Source organism: Eschrichtius robustus, chromosome 3 (assembly GCF_028021215.1).
Source record: "Eschrichtius robustus isolate mEscRob2 chromosome 3, mEscRob2.pri, whole genome shotgun sequence".
NCBI lineage: Eukaryota > Metazoa > Chordata > Mammalia > Artiodactyla > Eschrichtiidae > Eschrichtius > Eschrichtius robustus.
The window spans coordinates 188,291,493-188,303,788 of record NC_090826.1 but is presented as its reverse complement, the minus strand read 5'-3'; the positions used below and the strand labels follow the sequence as shown (position 1 = coordinate 188,303,788).

The 12,296-nt window shown below is 52.8% G+C and overlaps 1 protein-coding gene and 1 long non-coding RNA gene across 7 annotated transcripts in view; one reads left to right on the top strand and one right to left on the bottom strand.

Annotated features, from left to right (window-relative positions):
* Window positions 1-5,370, bottom strand: part of NAV1 (neuron navigator 1) — a 212,991-nt gene extending 207,621 nt beyond the window's left edge. For 4 of the 6 annotated variants that reach the window (XM_068541883.1, XM_068541882.1, XM_068541885.1 and 1 more), the window contains exon 1: window positions 5,079-5,370. The gene's annotated coding sequence lies outside the window, so the exon portion shown is untranslated. The remainder of the gene's footprint in view (window positions 1-5,078) is intronic. The other 2 variants (XM_068541884.1, XM_068541888.1) reach the window with 2 other exon arrangements.
* A 161-nt stretch (window positions 5,371-5,531) lies between these two features.
* LOC137761673 (uncharacterized) lies at window positions 5,532-11,609 on the top strand. The gene is made up of 3 exons (XR_011073442.1): window positions 5,532-5,790; window positions 6,802-6,971; window positions 11,352-11,609. It is a non-coding gene; the product is annotated as an uncharacterized lncRNA (long non-coding RNA).
* The last annotated feature ends 687 nt before the right edge of the window (window positions 11,610-12,296 follow it).

Below are 12,296 nucleotides of genomic sequence, written 5' to 3'. Positions count from 1 at the left end.
CGCCGAGCGGTCGTAACCCTCACCGTGCATCAGAGTCACGGAGGCAGCTGTGTCCAAACCGAGGGAAGCCGACACTCTGGGGCTAGGCCCAGGGACCCATCCGTCCTGGTCAAAGCTCCCCGGTGAGTCCAACGGGCCGTCAAGATGGAGCCACTGAGCTGGAAAATGCAGCTCACGCTGGGGTGGCCTTGGTGCCTTCCGAGCCCCATGAAGACCCGGAGTCAGTTCACGTCTACACCTGGGTCAGCTCATGTCTACATCTGGGTCACTTCATGTCTATACCTGGGTCAGCTCATGTCTACACCTGGGTAAGCTCATGTTTACACCTAGTGAGCTCATGTCTACACCTAGGTCACTTCATGTCTATACCTGGGTCAGCTCACGTTGACAGCTGGGTAAGCTCATGTCTACACCTAGTGAGCTCATGTCTACACCTGGGTCACTTCATGTCTATATCTGGGTCAGCTCATGTCTACACCTGGGTCAGTTCATGACTACACCTGGATCAGCTCATGGCTACATTTGGGTCAGCTCATGTCTACACTTGGGTCAGCTCATGTCTACACCCGGGATTGTCAAAAGTCTCTGACACAGGGACAGTGGTTGAGCGAGTGTTTGTAAGTCAAAAAGATCTAAATCAAAATCCCTCTAAGGGGCTTCCCTGGTGGCGCAGTGGTTGAGAATCTGCCTGCCAATGCAGGGGACACGGGTTCGAGCCCTGGTCTGGGAAGATCCCACATGCCGCGGAGCAACTAGGCCCGCGAGCCACAACTACTGAGCCCGCGCGTCTGGAGCCTGTGCTCCGCAACAAGAGTGGCTGCGATAGTGAGAGGCCCGTGCACCGCGATGAAGAGTGGCCCCTGCTTGCCGCAACTAGAGAAAGCCCTCCCACAGAAACGAAGACCCAACACAACCAAAAATAAAAATAAATAAATAAACAAACATTTATCTCTGTAGTGGTCATTTAAAAAAAATTTTTTTAAATAAATAAATACATAAATAAATAAATAAATAAATAAATAAAAAACCCCTCTAAGATGTTCCCTTTGGACATGGGGTGAGGTCCTTTAATCGTTCAATGCCTCAAAGTTCTGACTTTTCTAGTTATTACGAAGTTTTCACAAATTCACAGACATAGAAAGTAGGATGGTGGTTGCCAGGGGTTGGGGGGTGGGGTGGAAGACGAAGAGTTACTGTTTACTGGGGACAGAGCTCTAGTCTGGGAAGGTGAAAGAGTTCTAGAGACGGATGGTGACAATAGTTATACAACAATGTACTTAATGCCACTGAACCGTACACTTGAAAGTGATTAAAATGGTCAATTTTATGCTATATATATTTAACCACAATAAAAATTTATAAATGTTTAAAGTACAATAACTATAAAGAAAACTATAATAAACACACACCCACCCACCCAACTACAGAATGTTAGCACTTTGTCAAATTTTCTTCAGATTTTTAAATAAAAAAAATGAAACTTTGCGTATTTTTTTATAAAAAGCTTTCAGAGGGATTTTTCTCAGGAATTCAAGGGTACTTCAACATAAGAAAATCAATGTAATTACCAAAACACATGATGAACTCAAGTGACACAGAAAAAAAGCATTTGACAAAATCCAACACACTTGCATGATAAAATACACTTAGAAAAGTTGGATTAGAAGGGATTTCTTCAACATGATAAAGAACATTTATGAAAAACCCACAGCAAACATTCTACTCAGCGCTGAAAACTGAAAGCTTTCCCTCTAAGATCAGGAACAAGACGGGGCTGCCTGCTCTCACCAGCCACTCAACGCTGGATGGGAGGTTCCAGCCAGAGCAGTTAGGGAAGAAAAAGCAGTAGAAGCCATCTGCACTGGAAAAGAAGAAGTAGAATTATCTCTATTCACAGTTGACATGACCCTGCATATGGAAAATCCCAAAGAATCCACCCATACAAAAGCCAAAAGAGCTAATAAACAAATGTTTCAGGCGACAAGATCAACACACAAAAATCAGTTGTGTTTCTACACACCGGCAGTGAACAATCCAAAAAAGAAACTGAGAAAACAATCCCACTTAGGAAAGCTTTCAGAGCATCGGAGGACTGGGCATCAGAAGAGTCTCAGGGCCCCTTGAAGTGGGGACATCTCGTTATTAATGGTCCTTGGTGGAGGAGCATGCATCAGTGAGCAACTTTAATTTTTCACGTGTGTTAGTGCGTCTCTTACTAGAACCAAGTAGAGCAAACAGATCTGATGGGGATGATGGTCTGTGCAAGAGAAACGGAACCACGGCCGCAGGCAGGCCAGAGTGACCTGGGGCTCAGCCATCTTGCCTCCCTTCACATCTCAAGAGCCACAGGAAGCTGGGAAGCAAAATCCCAGGCCCCTTGGAGGAAATCAGGCCTGAGTCAGCCTTCCTAGGAGGGGGAGGGAACAGATCAGGCCCAGGAAATTGTTTACGTAGGGGGGGTGTTTTCCACTTGAAAAGTTGGTGGTTTTTTTTTTTTTTTTTCAAGTTGAAGAAGGAACTAGAAGTGTTTTTAATGATTGTTTTGTGACTCGGGGCCAGAATGATGGAGTGTTTGCCAAGGATAGACACATTTCTCAGTTCTCCGTGGTCCCTAGACTCTAAGAGCTGGTGGTTGGTTCCATGACAGAGATGCTCTCCTTCCCCCTTGTTTCTGTTCCTCTCTCTTGCCAACAGCTATGGAACATCTTCTGAGATCTACGGATGGCAATACTAGGAAGAGAAACATTCTGATGCACGGAAGTGATTGGCTGAAAGGGAAGGAGCCCTAGACCGGGAGCCGGAAGCCCTGCGTTCTAGGCTGGCTTCTGCAGCCCCAGCTGTGCAGCTTTGAGCCCCTTCACTCCCTCCTGTAGGCCTTGATTCCCCGCTGTAAAGGGGAGGGCAGGGCAGGGGCTGGGAGGGGAAGACCTCTTTAGACTAGTGCTTGTAAAGGCCAAACCCTTTAAGAATTCAAAAGAACTTTAAAAGAAAAGGGAAGTGACATTGATGGAAAATGGAAAGATGAAAAGAGAGACAAGTTTTAAAAGATGGACAAGAGCTGTTTCTTCTCTAGGCCATTCTTTCCTACTGGGCCAAAGCTGGGCTAATACCAGAGGCTCCCAAGGACTCAGGAGGGGGCCAGGTTTGGGAAGGGAAGGAAAAACAGCATTCCTGTTCTCAGTTTGCTCAGGCCAGGACTTCCCAAGGAGATCCCAGGAAAGGCCTGCATGCTTAAAGCTTGCCCACCTGTGAACAAATCAACCTCATTATGGACCAGGTTTTCAGGGGAAAAGGGGTGGTGGTGGTGGTGGAGACGAATCAAACGACTCCCAAAGAAAGACATAAATAAGAATAAATGGGCACCGGAGTTGGATGGGAGACCTCTGGGTGGTACCTAAATTTTTTTCCCCCAATTGTATTAATTTGGCAAACATTTGAAAGATGCCTGCTGAGTGTTGGGCGTGGTCAGACAGGACAGCGGGCAGGAAGGCCTTCACAGGGAGATAAAAACACAAAGCAGAATGGAAACCTGCCCCGGGGGAGTTCAGAGTAGGGGCTGTTCCCTCTAAACCTGGGGAGCTCAGGAAACAGACCCTAGAGGCTGGAGCACAGATCAGAAAAGCCTTGGCCATTCTTTCCCGCTCCGTGGTACACAAGTAAGGAACGACCTGCTCTCGGGTCATCCAGGAAGTGAGCAGCACAGGCTGATACAGAACTACAAACTGATCAGCAACTTTCCCCTAGAAAACACCGGTGAAAGTACCGACCACTGTAAAGCCCATCTCGGGCGAGGAAACTCACAATCACTGCGATTCCCTGTCTCATTTTCCCAGTTTAATCCCGAAGGCGCACAAACCCAAATTCAAAGCAGGATACAAAAAATTCATAAGCAGGCTGGAGTCATCTGTGTCTTTGGCCTGAAGGGAGCCCAGGTCTACCTAGTGGCAGCTCCGCCTACTTGGGGGAGGGTTCTTTGTGTCAAGTCCTGCAGCCCCATTATAAAAGAGTGGCAGGGGACACCGCGTAGGGGAACAAGACAGACGCAGGCAAGATGCAAACCCAGGCAGACCCTCTACTTCTGCAGCGCGAACAAGGCCGCAGGCTTCTCAGCTTGAATTTGAACGAGCCAATGGTGTGCCAACCACTGAAACGGGAAGCCAGATAAACAGCACATTATCGAGGGGGATCCGGCGCGTCCCAGAAGCCGGCGCCAGCTGCGCCCTGGGCTGTCTTAACAAAGTCCCATTGACTCACCAGCTGATGTTCCCATGTTGGGCTCGGGGACAAGGAACCCTCTCTGCAGGGTGGACGTCACCGCTGCACACCATCCCCTCCGCCCCCACTCACGCCTCCCCGATCCTGCCTCCCCTCTCTGCCCCCTGCAGACTTGGCCAGTTCTTTATCTTCCGACCAGTTTCTGTCGGCTCTGAGCATAGAAGGGACCACAGGGCCCAAGCACCGGGGACCCTTAGGTGAGCTCCCAGAGCGGCCACCCTCTCTTTTTCCCTCCCTCCCAGCTGCTCCGGGAAGCTTTCTCGGGCGTACCAGGAGGACAGCCTCCGGGGCCCGTGCGACGCTTCTCGGTGCATCCCGGGGCCAGAGAACGTTTTCTGGAACAGTGCGCCAAGGTCACCTGCCCAGCTGTTCAGCTCGCTCCGCTGGGTTGGGAGGAGAAGATGTGGGCAGGGTGTGTGTGTGTGTGTAATGTAGCCCTCGGTGTCTCTGATCAGAGGATCTCAACACACTTTAAACAGCAAGGCAAGGGAAACCGAGGCTCAGAAAGGTTGGACTTGGGTGGCCCATGGTGAGTCAACTCCTGGACCAGACGCGCAGCCCCGCGGGGACGTGTAGACACACACCTTCCCGGGAAGCCATCAACAGCCGGGTTGTTATTCCAGCGCCTCTCCCGCGCCCTGCGCTCAGCCTCCCGCGGGCGCAAGCTCACCCCCCGGGGCTCGGGCCCTCCTGCCCCGCAGGACCCGCCAGCGCAGTCCCGCAAAGCGGGGAGCATCAGACTCGAACCCACCCCGCGCCCGCCCCGTCCCCGCGCCCGCCAGGTCCCTGCGCGGGCCACTCACCCGCGCGCCTGCGCCCCGGGGCCCCGGGTCCACGCATCCCGACGGCGCCGGCCAGGCCCACGGCGCGAGGAGAAAGTTCTCTGGCTCCCGCGCTGGTCGGCCCCCACCGGAGTCTCGGCGTCCGCGCTCCGCTCGCGGGTGGCACTAGGGCCGCCGCCGGCCCGGGCCCCAGGACGCGGAGGGAGGCGGCATCCCGAACAAAGTGCGTCCCCTGCCGGGCGCGGGGCGGAGCCTGGTGACCCGCTGCCCCGGGCACACGCCGGCCGCCTCCCCGGGCCGGGGGCGGAGGCTGCGCCGCCGAGCGCCCCGCTCCCCCCGCGCTGTGCCAGTTGAACCCGCAGAGGGGCGGAGGCGCCGGGCCCTTCCAGACTTTGTCATTGGAAAGCTATTCCCGTAACCTTTTCCTGCCTTCGCCTTCCGTCCCGCCTCCGCGGCCGCAGAAAGGCGGAGCTGGTTGGCGGGGCAGGAAGCCTCCGCACAATCAAGCCTTTCCTCGGCCGGGACCCTCCGCTTCCAGGCCCGACCGCCCCACCCCCACGCGCCCTCGGGCTGCCGCCGGCCGGCAGTTCTTAGGAGCGCGGACAGAGGGGTCGGCCGGCCTTCCCACCCCCTTCCGCCCGCGCCCCCTTCCTTCCTCTCTGTTCTGTTCCGCTTTCTGGGCTGGGACGCGGATGCAGAGGGGAGGGGAGACCCCAGAAGGGCCGGGCATATAGTAGGTGCTCAGTAAAATGGGTGGGGCTTTGCCCCACCTCGCGACCCTGCCACGGCCCTTTCTCCTTCTAGGGCCTGGGATGGGGAGGCGAGGGGGAGGGGGAGGAGGGGGAGGAGGGGGAGGAGGGGGAGGAGGGGGAGAAGAAACGACCAGACCCAGAGAGAGAGGCTGGAAGTGGGGCCTCGGCCAGAGCTTAGTGCAGCCTGTGCAGTGCGGCCTCCACCGACCCTGCCTCCCGGGACAGGGCAGCGGAGGTCAGGTGCCTGGGCTTCTGGAGCAGGCTTCGAGCTCCGGGAGAAAGGTGGCAGTGCGACCAAGGACCCACCAGATTGGGACCAGAGACGTCGCCAGCTCCAGCCAGCAAACATGATTGATTATTTCCGGGGCCAGCTCCCTGGGAGGTCTCCCAAAGTTTCACCAGCAACGGGTCAACCCGAGGGAAGCAGGGTCAGCAGAGCCCTGCCCACCCCCGTCCAAACAGCCAGTCAGGTCACAGTGGCTGTGGACCTAAGGGGGTGATAAAGGGACACTAGACAGTGGACTAGCAGTGACATTGAGGAAGTTCCCAACTAACCAGGGAAAAGGATTTTTATATGGCTTTTGTCCTTGAAAGGAATGAGTTGCCTTTTCTTTGCGGGGGAGGGGGCTGTCTCACAGGGACGCGTGGGGCGAGTCCTTGCCCTGTGGGTACAGTGGCTGAAAGTGTGGGCTCGAAGGCAGATTGCCTGGGTTCATATCCTGCATCTGCTCCTCAGCAGCCATGGGAACCAGAACGGATTCTTTAACCTCTGACCATTTCAGTTTCTTCATCTGTAAATTGGGGTAATGACAGTTGCCATCTCCTACGATTGTTGGTAAGAGTAAGTGTGATAATCTAGGTGGCACACTCAGAATAGTGCCTGGCACTACTCAGTAGACATTAATTATTATTTTGATCTCTGAGTCATGTAACCCTGCATCCAGTTTGGCACTCAGCCATGTGCTAACTGGAATCTCTCTTGCTTTTCACAGACTCCTCGGCCTGCAAAGGGGAGCCTGGTCCTCTCGGAAGAAGCACTGTCCTTTCTCGAGGGCTCATGGGGTGGGCCGGCTGAGTTCCTCGCCTCCTCGGTCTGGGGACCAAGGATTACACAGCAGCCTTGCAAAGCAGTTTCAGAGACTGAACTGCCCTCTGGTCCACGGTGAGGCTGCACGCGGGGCCCCACCCATACTGGTAATGGCGGGAAGATGCTGTTCCTTGGGTGCTGAATGGGGAAGAAGGCTAAAGCCATGGTTTTCTTTTTCTAATTTATTTATTTATTGGCCGTGTTGGGTCTTCGTTGCTGCACGAGGGCTTTCTCTAGTTGCAGCGAGCAGGGGCCACGCTTCGTTGCAGTGCACGGGCTTCTCATTGCGGTGGCTCCTCTTGTTGCGGAGCATGGGCTCTAGGCCCGTGGGCTTCAGAAGTTGTGTTGCGCGGGCTCAGTAGTTGTGGCTCGCGGGCTCTAGAGCACAGGCTCAGTAGTTGTGGCGCACGGGCTTAGCTGTCCGCGGCATGTGGGATCTTCCCGGACCAGGGCTCGAACCTGTGTCCCCTGCATTGGCAGGCAGATTCTTAACCACTGCGCTATCAGGGAAGTCCCAAGCCATGGTTTTCTGAGGGTTAGATCCCTTCCACCGTGAGATCGGTATTTCTCTCCCATTCACGAATGGCTGATCATACCAGTCCCCCAACCCTGCTCCAAATGCCCCAGTCACAGACCTGCAGCAGTGAAGTGTGTCTGGATAAACACGCTGGCATATTGCTGGGTAGGGGGGTGGGCAGGGGATAAACAGACCAGCTCTAGTTGTGCTGAAGGGCAGAGGCAGTGACAGTTGCTGAGAGACAAGGTGGTGGGACAGGGTGGCAGAGAGAAGCCACGGTGACCGTGGACGCAGGGCTGCCTGGGTGGGAAGCAGGGTCCCGCCCAGCCCAGGAGAGGCCTCTACCAAGTGCCTGCCTGTGAGCGGTTTTCCTCCGAACACAGTGATGACTCTTTTGCTCTAAATCAAGCAAATGGCTTTTCCTTAAATATGAAAATCAATAAGAAGTAAAGGCAAGGGCCTGGCCACCGGGAGAGGAGAGTGGAAGGGGCTGGCCACGAGGGAAACGGTGAGATTCAGGCTCAGGATCATCCCCCCACCCCACCGCAAGGCGGCCTCCAGGCCCTGCTGACCTCCCTGTGACTCCTTAAACCCGACAGCTGCCCCTGGTCCCCTCCTCCATCCGCGGCTTAGAGCCCATCCTGAATCAGGGCAGGAGATTTTTAACGAGAGGATTAATGTCAACGTGACAAATAGGTTTTAAAAAATCAGCCCAGGAGCCTGTTGTCACCCCGTGGTCTCAGACCTGGCTTGAGCTGAGATGCTCTGGGAGCCCCAGCAAGCTCAGCAAGTAGCATTTCCAGGCCTGGCCTGATTTCCTGGGGCCGCTGCCCATTTCCTGCCAGCTTGAGCTCTGAGGACCGATGCTAATCTGTTTTACGTTTGGGATCCGGGAGTTTGCGCTGTCAGATCTCCCACATCCCACGTGGCCCGCGAGGGTCTGTCTGCACCTTCCGGCTCCTGTTAGGCGTGCAGAGCCGTCTGTAAGGCAGGGGTGGGAGCACAGTGCATCACTTTGTTTCTTGAGCCTTTAATAAACGTCGTTAGAGGGAGCCTCTGGCTTCCTCCTCGGAAGAACGGTGGAAAAACACCGGGTGTCAGAGGACCTGAGTCCACACTCTGGGGGGGCCCTCGCCGAAGCACATGCTCGTCCGTAAGCGGGGTGACACCCAGGGGACCCCACCGCCTACCGAGGCCTGGGTGAGCGTTCAGTGAGAGAGCCGAAGGGAAGGTGTGGTACGTAGTGCGGAGCATATGCCAGCAGAAGCGCGATTATCAAACAGAAAACACATCTCATACCCCCGCCCCGTCCCCCCCGCATCACATCCCCTTGGGTATACGCTCCATGTTCGAAAACTCGCTTTTTTTTTTTTTTTTTAAACATCTTTATTGGAGTATAATTGCTTCACAGTGGTGTGTTAGTTTCTGCTGTATAACAAAGTGAATCAGGTATACGTAAACATATATCCCCATAACTTCTCCCTCTTTTGTCTCCCTCCCACCCTACCTGTCCCACCCCACTAGGTGGTCACAAAGCACCGAGCTGATCTCCCTGTGCTATGCGGCTGCTTCCCACTAGCTATCTATCTGTTTTACATTTGGTAGTGTATATATGTCCATGCCACTCTCTCACTTCGTCCCAGCTTACCCTTCCTCCTCCCCGTGTCCTCAAGTCCATTCTCTACATCTGTGTCTTTATTCCTGTCCTGCCCCTAGGTTCTTCAGAACCATTTTTTTTAGATTCCATATTATGTGTTAGCATAATGGCCACCATTATGCTATGTTAGAGAAATGTTTTTCTCTTTCTGACTTACTCCACTCTGTATGACAGACTCTAGGTCCATCCGCCTCACTACAAATAACTCAATTTCATTTCTTTTTATGGCTGAGCAATATTCCATTGTACATATGTGCCACATCTTCTTTATCCATTCATCTGTCAATGGACACTTAGGTTGCTTCCATGTCCTGGCTATTGTAAATAGAGCTGCAATGAACATCGTGGTACATGACTCTTTTTGAATTATGGTTTTCTCAGGGTATATGCCCAGTAGTGGGATTGCTGGGCCGTCAGGTAGCTCTACTTTTAGTTTTTTAAGGAACCTCCATACTGTTCTCCATAGTGGCTGTATCAATTTACATTCCCACCAACAGTGCAAGAGGGTTCCCTTTTCTCCACACCCTCTCCAGCATTTGTTGTTTGTAGATTTTTTGATGATGGCCATTCTGACCGGTGTGAGGTGATACCTCATTGTAGTTTTTTTTTTTTCAAATTTATTTATTTATTTTTGGCTGTGTTGGGTCTTCGTTTCTGTGCAAGGGCTTTCTCTAGTTGTGGCGAGCGGGGGCCACTCTTCATCGCGGTGCGCGGGCCTCTCACTATCGTGGCCTCTCGTTGCGGAGCACAGGCTCCAGACGCACAGGCTCAGTAGTTGTGGCGCACGGGCCTAGTTGCTCCACGGCATGTGGGATCTTCCCAGACCAGGGCTCGAACCCGTGTCCCCTGCATTGGCAGGCAGATTCTCAACCACTGCGCCACCAGGGAAGCCCCTCATTGTAGTTTTGATTTGTATTTCTCTAACGATTAGTGATGTTGAGCATCCTTTCACATGTTTGTTGGCAATCTGTATATCTTCTTTGGAGAAATGTCTATTTAGGTCTTCTGCCCATTTTTGGATTGTGTTGTTTGTTTTTTTGGTATTGAGCTGCATGAGCTGCTTGTAAATTTTGGAGATTAATCCTTTGTCAGTTGCTTCGTTTGCAAATATTTTCTCCCATTCTGAGGGTTGTCTTTTCGTCTTGTTTATGGTTTCCTTTGCTGTGCAAAAGCTTTTAAGTTTCTTTAGGTACCATTTGTTTATTTTTGTTTTTATTTCCATTTCTCTAGGAGGTGGGTCAAAAAGGATCTTGCTGTGATTTATGTCATAGAGTGTTCTGCCTATGTTTTCCTCTAAGGGTTTTATAGTGTCTGGCCTTACATTTAGGTCTTTAATCCATTTTGAGTTTATCTTTGTGTGTGGTGTTAGGGAGTGTTCTAATTTCTTTCTTTTATGTGTAGCTGTCCAGTTTTCCCAGCACCACATATTGAAGAGGCTGTCTTTTCTCCATTGTATATTCTTGCCTCCTTTATCAGAAATAAGGTGACCATATGTGTGTGGGTTTATCTCTGGGCTTTCTATCCTGTTCCTTTGATCTATATTTCTGTTTTTGTGCCAGTACCGTACTGTCTTGATTACTGTAGCTTTGTAGTATAGTCTGAAGTCTGGGAGCCAGATTCCTCCAGCTCCGTTTTTCTTTCTCGAGATTGCTTTGGCTATTCGGGGTCTTTTGTGTTTCCATACAAATTGTGAAATTTTTTGTTCTAGTTCTGTGAAAAATGCCATTGGTAGTTTGAGAAAACTTGCTTTTGAGTGATAGAAATCTGACTGTCTACTAACAACCCTCATCATCTCTGGCTTGATCCGTTAACCAGCAAGGAGCTTCACGGGAGTGGGATGGGGTGGGCGTGGGTGTGGCAGTTGTCCCCATGTGGCTACCCTGGCCTCAGGGTGCCGGGCCCCTGTGTTGATGGTCTGGACGAGGACCCGGGAGGAACGGTCTGTGAGGAAGAGCTGGCACTGGGCTGCATGTTTCAGGAGAGTGAGGCTTGCCTTATGGGGAAGGTGTCGTTTCTCCCTTTCTATCCCCAGGAAGTGAGCCATGCTGATAGCCAGTCACGGTGTTTTTGCAAAGATGGCTTTTCCAGAGGGGTGCTTCTGGAAGGGGCCAGCAGGGTAGGGATGGGGTGGGCAGGGAGACATGCTTCCGTTTCGGGAGGCTGGCTCTGGCTGGAGCTGCCCCGAGAAGATTATAACAGTCCGACTTACAGAGCTCTTGCTGGGTACTGACTGCTAGTCTAAGCCTTTAACAGCCGTCTCGTTTTTGTCTCTATTTTGTAGGTGAAGAAATTGAGGTTGAGATCTTGCCTGGGTCCCCAGCCGGTCAGTGCTGGAGCCGGGACTTGCATCCCGGCAGCCTGGCACCCGAGGCCACGTGCCCTGGTGCCATGCAGATCCGCAGAGGAAAGGGGGGCTTGGCGACCATGTGGAGCCCGGGGTTGGGGGGGGCTCTGTCACTCAGCAGCTGCTGCACGTTTCTTTCTTTCTCCCTTCTTAATGGCTTTTTTGGAGTATAGTTGACATTCTATAAAATTCACCCCTTGTAAGTATGCGAGTCTATGATTTGTACTAAAGTTAGAGTGGTGCTGCCATGACCACAACCAGGTTCTAGAACACGTGCTTCACCCCAGTCCTTGCTCAGTTGCTTTAATGAGTCTCGACTCCCTTGTCTGTAAAGTGGGAATGACACCGCCTGCCTTGTAGGCCTGTCCCAAGCATTAGATGAGCATGTAAGTGGCGTATGGTAAACGCGTGAGTTACTACCATTCTGGTCTCTTAGGGTCACTTACACACAGACTTTCAGAGCTGGGCGTGGTCTGGAAGGCTGTCGAATCCCACCCTCTCTTTCAACATATACGAAACCAAGGTGCCGAGAAGGTCAGCAACTCCCCGCTAAGGACACGCCGCTCCGGGCGTGCAGCACATGGGGCGGCAGGGCTGGACTGGAGGCCAGGCCTCTTGGTTGGTAGCTCGGTGCTCTCTTATCTCCCACGAGACTTTCCCCTGAGGCACAGGGGAGGTGTCATTGCCAGCACCCCCCCGCTCTTTTGGGGGGCCCCCAGGGCAATGCTGACCGGCAGCGGGGAAGGCTGGGTGCAGAATCCAGGGACACGGCCCAAGGTGGAGGCCGAGGCAGGAATGTCCACTGTCGGGACAGAGGACGCATTGATTCAAACCACCCACAGGCCGGCCAGCTTCACGGGCACGTGTGCAGTCACACAGGAC